Here is a 7,279-nt window from a genome sequence, read left to right as displayed (position 1 = left end):
TGTTTCCAACCTTTTATTTTATTTTTTGATTTTTATTTTGGAAGAAAAATAAGTGAATTTGGTGAATAACTCATAAATAGGTTATCTTCTTCCCCTGCACTAGTTTTACAGGTGAAGGAGGAGGGTTTTTCTTCCCTAATTTGCACCTTGTTTTGGTCTTTCTCTCTCTCTCTTCCACGTCCCCCACACCACAACATAAAACACGTCCTTCTCATGACTTGCCACTATGCCTAACATGAACAGAGAAACAAGTCCTTTGGGCGGCCCTGGAGCGGCTGCAAAGTGACCGCGCAACCACCCTATCCTTCGATGTGCATTGGACAACAATATGGTGGCCCAACTCCCTATTTGCCCTTATAAATAACCCCTCACCAGGTGGTTGCAGGGGGTGCTGAAAAAAAGAAAAGAATGAAGAAACATAAAAGAAAAGAAAGAAGAGAGCAGCGAAAAAAAACGAACATAGAGAACGAAAAAAAAAGGGCAAAGAGAAGACCCATATTCTCTACACCTGTTTTCCATAGAGTTTTCTTTGGCTCCGCTTCGAGAAGAAGAGTGTCGTCCCTCCAGCTAAAACCAACATCTCTCCCTCATCGTTTTGACTACACTAGAGACTCCAACAACAGGTTGTACCAGCTGCTTCCGCCACTCAACAATAGCAGCAACGACTTCTCATTCCTCCAGCAACAAGAATAGCCCCAGACTAGTTTTTGCTTTTGCCGACAGCAGCGCCTCATTCCTCCCAGACTCCATCTCAAGCGATGCCATCGTGAGTGGCCGCTAGCGTCAGTGACCAGCGACTCCTCATTCTAGGTAATCTTCCCCTTTTTATTTCATCTTCTTTAAGCTCGCAATTCCTTTTGCTTCCTTTTATTTGCATGCAGAACATGATTCGCATTCTGCAACAAGTAATTTTAATTAACTAGTTACTAGGTTGAACCTAGTAACCAATCAGGTGGTCTTTGGCTGGACCTTTTGCCCAACCCATATGGCTGAGTTAGGTCCAACCCTCCCTTAAAAAAAGGGTTTTGTTGGGCCCTTGGTAGGCCCAACCATTCTAGCACCTAGGTTAAGGGTGTGTTTGGCAAACACACCCTTGTGTCTTTCCTTTAGTTTTAAACTTGCCTTTATCTTAGGATTCGACCAAACACACCTTTAAAAAACCTCAAAAAATTCTAAAAACATTCATGGAACATTTTGAATTTATTTGTAGGCCCCTCGCATGTTTTCCTTAGTTTTTTGTCATTTTTTAAATTAATTTATTTCAATTCCATCCTTCAAACTTCTTTTTTAAATTAATTTTATGCCCATGGTCGTAGAGTTTGCGAGATCATCCGGTTTAACATGTTTTTTTCTTCAAAATTTTGTTTTACATTTCTGCTATTTAATATTAGGTTATTTGATAACTCGAATGGGCACATGTTTGATTCGTTTTACCTTTTTTCAATTGGTATATTTTGTTGTCAATTTATTTATTTTTATTGTATTCTTTTGTTCATATTATTTGAATTAACAATTGAACCAGTAACCCGTGTCTAGGATTTTCTTACCCAACCATTCTTTTTTTACATAAAAAAAATTTCTAACTAGTGACAAAGCACGAGGAACAAATCTAGTTAAGAAATACTCTAAAAGGTGAGGGGAAAAGTAAAAAATTTCTTTTCCCCACGCCATTGTTCACTAAGGAACAAATCATTGTGGATTGCTATAGTGATTTGTCTTTTTTTTTGTTACACCTTTATGAAAAATCTTTTATAGTTTTTTTCAATAGTAATAACATTTTTTTATTTTTTTAATAATTATATTAATAATATTAATAATAATGAAATAATAATATTTATAACAACAACAACAATAACAAGAAAACATGTCAGACCCATGTTTATTTGGGTCTAGAAAACATGTCAGACCCACTTTATTTTGGACTTGGCTAACCATCACATTGTAAACCCCGACAAAAAATAAATAAAAAAAATAATAAAATTTATGCATATTGTTAAATAAAAACAGGAATTCAGAAATTTTTGAATATAAATTTCTGGGCGAAATAATTCGAGACATTATAATAAACTCGGTACTGTTGAGGGTTGGATGTAATTGAAGAGAATAATACACTTAAAGGAAAAGGGAGCCCAAATGCAAATAAAGGGAAATTATAGAGTATAAATACCCTCTCCTCATCAAAAAATCTACAAGAACCATAAGGAAAGAAAATAGGGAGCTTTGTATCCATTCTTGCAAAATCAAAAGAGAAACACTAACATTTCAAGAACCCATCCAATATTAAGGGTTTATAGATGGGATAAACACTTGTGTGCAAGGGATTAACAAGAAAATTGAACAAGTAAAAAAGAAAGGAGGGAGTTGAAAATCTTCAACTGGTTGAAGATCAAAATCATAATTCCTACCGGGTAAGGTGTTCTAAACATGATCTTAAAAATTCATTTCAAATTCGATAATGAATTGATGCCTTGATATTGAATTATAGGTTAGGGTTCTTAGACATAAATTGGGGAAAAAGTATTTGTTGTTAAAATTAAGTTAATTCATGTGTGGTATGTAGTTTATGAAAGTATTGTGTGAAGGGAGGGGGGTGACGAATCTGGACAGATTCGTTTCCTGACTTTCGGTGGGATTCTGGGTAGGAGGATGAGGGAATTAGGATTGGGTTCCTTCATATAAATTGTAGATTTGGATGTTAGCTAACCAAGAAAACTAGTCTTGCTCAATTTGGAGATGTAGAACTCCAATTATGAGTTACCAACCGAGGCTGAGTCGTGACTGATTCTGTAGGGCAGTAAGACTAATTAGTTGATGAGCAATTTTGACTATCTTGGAGGCAGAACTGGGTTCTCCTTCCTTTAAAGAACTTGTAGCCTCGTGTCTTAGCTTTCTAACAAGATCAATCTCATTTAAAATGGAGTTCTAGAACTTTAGATATAGTTAAAAATCTTATGAGTGTTAGTTGATGAGCAATTTTGACTATCTTGGAGGCAGAACTGGGTTCTCCTTCCTTCAGAGAACATGTAGCCTCATGTCTTAGTTTTCTAACGAGATCAATCTAATTTAAAATGGAATTCTAGAACTCTAGATATAGTTAAAAATCTGATGTGTGTTCAAACAGTAACAGTTCAATGTCTAGACAGTAACGGTTGGACAATAATAGTTTAATGTCTAGACAGTTGATTAGTACTTAAAAGTGCATTCTCATTAAGGCTTTATATCATCATATTGCACTTAAAGTATCATTAAATTCCTTAACTTAAGCATATTTTATAATAACAAGTCTGATAATATAAGATACCTGTAATTTATGGTAAATGCTTATTTTAAATGCAGGTTTATCCCATAACTCAAAGGATTAATTGATGTGATTAACTATTAAAATTGAGAAGATAAAGAAAGGGCTAAGAGAAGAGATGCTGGTTCAATTCAAACTGGAACACCATTCGATTATTGGGTTATAACTGGAGTTATAGACCTTGGATTTAGGTTTGGTTTATATGTATGGAAAGCTAATATATAGGCCTAAAACTTTCATGAAGAGTTCAAGATTTAAAAGTGTCATTTTCGAGTTCAAATGGTAACAACAACGGAGAAGTTAGAATCTATCTTGCAGCCCAAACACTGTTCGGTTTTCAGCTCATATCTCGAGTTCTAGAAGTCCAAATGAGCTCTGGTTTTTTTTGTTGAAAAGCTGAGACAATTGCCTACAACTTTCATGCTCAAATTCTGATGTTAGCAATGACATTTTGCCCAGCTAACAATATCAATAACCAGCCAACAATGTCAAAAACCAGCCACCAAGTCAATGGTTGGCCACAAACTAAATAGTTTGTCAACCAATCAATAGTTCCAAATTTTAGCCTATAAAAGGAGGCATTTGTCATGTATTTAGTCATCTTGTTTTTTAGATCAAGATCATCTTCTTGCTTTCTCTCTTTGTAGTGTTCAAGTTTTCTTTCATGTTATATTAATCTCTTGTTTATGCCTTTTCATTTCCTTTCCTATACTTAGTTAACTTATATCATAATCATGATATTATCTTTTTTATTTATGTTCTTCTTCATTATATTTAGCTAAGCTAATTATGTTAAGGTGAAAAGGTTTCACTAATGGTGTTAGAATAAGTATAATATAAACTCAATATGGACTTTAATGTTTATATTCAAGAAAGATTGTTATTAACATGTTTTATCTTTTTCTCATACTAATTCTTATTATCTTGCTTGTTAAATGGTTAATCTAGATTTATGTTGTATAACACTTGGTACATCAAATGCTTGATCATTCATAGTCTTCGGTCGACATCGTTGTTATGATAGGAACTTGATTTATTGTTAACATAAGTTAGCATCATGAATACTTGACAATATTTACAAGTATGGTGTTATTTAGATAAGATGATTAATATGATCATGTTAATAATTTATAATGAGCTAATAACGATAAATCATCCGATTTGAACCTCTTTTGTATGTGGTTTCCAGTTAAGTAATAAAAAGAGTTTATACTTTACTTATTTCTAATACTATTAGTGAATCCTCTAACCTTGATATCTGTTTTATCATTATTTAATCCTTACATCAATATCACATCCCAAAACTCTCTTCAAGTACTTTTCTATTATTATTCTCTTCAAATCTTTTTCTTTATTTGTAATTTATATAGTTGACCTCCCTATGGTTCGACTCCGGTCTTGCCGGGTTATTTATTACTTTGACACTCCTGCACTTGAGATAATACATCAACTCTTTGATCGTGTCAACAGTAACAGTTGGACAGTAACAGTTCAATGTCTAGACAGTAACGGTTGGACAGTAGCAGTTGGACAGTAACAGTTCAATGTCTATGTTGCTACCCAATTTTTAACCCATGTTTTGATAAATTTTCAGAAAAAATCCAAAAATAACAAAAAACATTGAAAATCCAAAAAATACGTTTTTAATAGATTTGTATTGTTTTTAGCATCGTCTGAAAAGAATTTAAATTTTCAAAGATATTTGGAACGCGTTCAACTTTTAACGTGTTATTTTTAAAAATCACCAATTTTCCTCACTCGAGATGATGTTGATAAGAAAAATCCAAAAAAATAAGAAAAATCAAAATTTACAAAAAAAAAATTGAGGGACCAAGTTTGAAAACTTAGCAATATTTTTGCCTATAAATACTGGTCTTCAACACACACAAAAGGGAGGAGGCAATTTTGAAACATTAGAAAAATAAAAAAAAATGAAAACCCTAACCCTAAACCCATATCTTTCAAAAGGAGCGGCGCCGCCCTCCCTTGCCTCTCACTTATCCTGTAGCCGCACTTCCCTGCTTGAATTTTTCTCCCCCAAACAGCAGCCCCTCGACCATCTCTCTTCCCTCACCCCACCGGAGCCAGCCAACAAAAAAGGTCGCCGTCCACATTCATTTTCCCCCCTCAGACCGACCTCCATTGTTTCCCCATTTCCTTTCTCCCTCAGCTAACACGCCTCTCTCCCCTGCCCAACGCCATTTCCTTCTCCCTCAGCCTAAACACAGTTGTCCCCCTCACACAGCCCTTATTTTCTCCTTTCTTCTTCCTCATCTTGCACCAGCCGCTCACCTAAGCAAGAAAACCGTTGCTCTCCCTCTCAAAGCCAGACAGCCCCCGACCAGCTCACCCTCAGCCACCGTGAACAGCCGCCTACAACATTTCCTTCCCACAGCAGCCGACCACCACACCGACACCCACCGATCTGTCCACTCCTTCACCTCAACACCGCCATCAACCTCTCCCATCTCCACAGCAGCTCCAGCGGCCGCAGGATGCAGCAGCAAAGCCAACTGAAGTCGATGATCAGACCACTTTGTTCTCCTCCATCTTCGCCGAACCGGACCCTAACAACTGCACAGCTGTTGATCGAAACACATCCACACATCCGGCCACCTGAAACAGAGAAGAAGGAGAAACCCAAAGAAAAACAGATCTGTAGAGACAAAAGCCGACCCAAAACGGAGAAGAGAAAAAAAGACATCCGTGAACAAGAAAGGAAAAAATAAAAATCAACTGCTTGCTGTGTTTTTGTGGTGCTTTGCAGGTCATCGCTGGCAGGGAAGGGAAGAGGAGAAGAAGCTAAGCCAGACCCATCCATTTCCAGCGTTTCTCGTGGCAGCGCGTGAACCCACGCACCGCCAGTGGCGAAGGCGCGTGGAGAGGACATGCCGCCACTGTTCTAGGTGTCCCTGGATTCACAGAAACGTTCCCAGCAATTCCAGGATTTTTTTTTAGGGGCTTTTTTTGTAATTGTCAAAGTGTAATGTAATTTTTGTTTAGTTTGTTTTGAATTTGTACTTTAAAGTGTAGATGAAAAAAAAACAAAAAGAAGAAAACAAAAGGAAAACAAAAAAATATATAGTAAAAGTGAGTGTGTGTGTTTGGGTTTTTATTTATATATGGATTTTTTTATGATAAAATTGCAAAGAATAAAGAAGAATTTAATATTTTGATTTGTTCACAGTCAAGAATTATTAACTTATATGTAAGTTGTATTTCTAATATTCAATGAAAAGATGAAATTTTTAAAACTTCTTTAACATGTCAAAGCCACGAAGTAGCTTACCTCAAGTAGGATGCGTTAGAGGTGCTAATACCTTCCTTGACCACAACCAGTCCCTTACCCGTGAATCTTTGACAAGACTAGTACACCTGGATTTCCTAGTAGCCTTCAATTAAATACTAGGTGGCGACTCCAACGAACCAAATCAGTAACGACAACGAAAAAAATTGCTAGCCGACGCCGCGCGGGAGACGTGCGACAATCTAGACAGTAACAATTGGACAATAACAGTTTAAAGTTAGACAGTAACAATAGACTTTCACATGAATACTATATATGAGAATATAAAAGAATTGAGTCATACGAACACTTGCACATTAAGATACTAACTTTGAAAATATACATGATATATGTATGTATGTTATTATGAGGAAATGAACATGCATAGAAAGGAACATATGAGTAATGAATGAATATGGATTCTCTATAATATCAACTTGAAGGAATCATAACAAAAAACTTCCTTGTGATTCAGGAGGAGCAACCAGGATTGGATCTTCTGTTAGGGGCAACCAGGATTGGATCTTCTGTTAGGGGCAACCAGGATTGGATCTTCTGTTAGGGGAGGTCGCGAGACAGGCGAAGCAGGTCCGTGTTTTTCCTCCTATTTGCACTTATACAATTTAAAATTCTTCTAGTGAATGCAATTACAATAAATATCATGTTCAGTGTAAATAAAGTGTAGCGTATTTACA

The sequence above is a fragment of the Populus nigra genome, chromosome 1, assembly GCF_951802175.1.
Source record: "Populus nigra chromosome 1, ddPopNigr1.1, whole genome shotgun sequence".
Taxonomy (NCBI): Eukaryota; Viridiplantae; Streptophyta; class Magnoliopsida; order Malpighiales; family Salicaceae; genus Populus; species Populus nigra.
Note: the sequence above shows the minus strand (reverse complement) of the source record.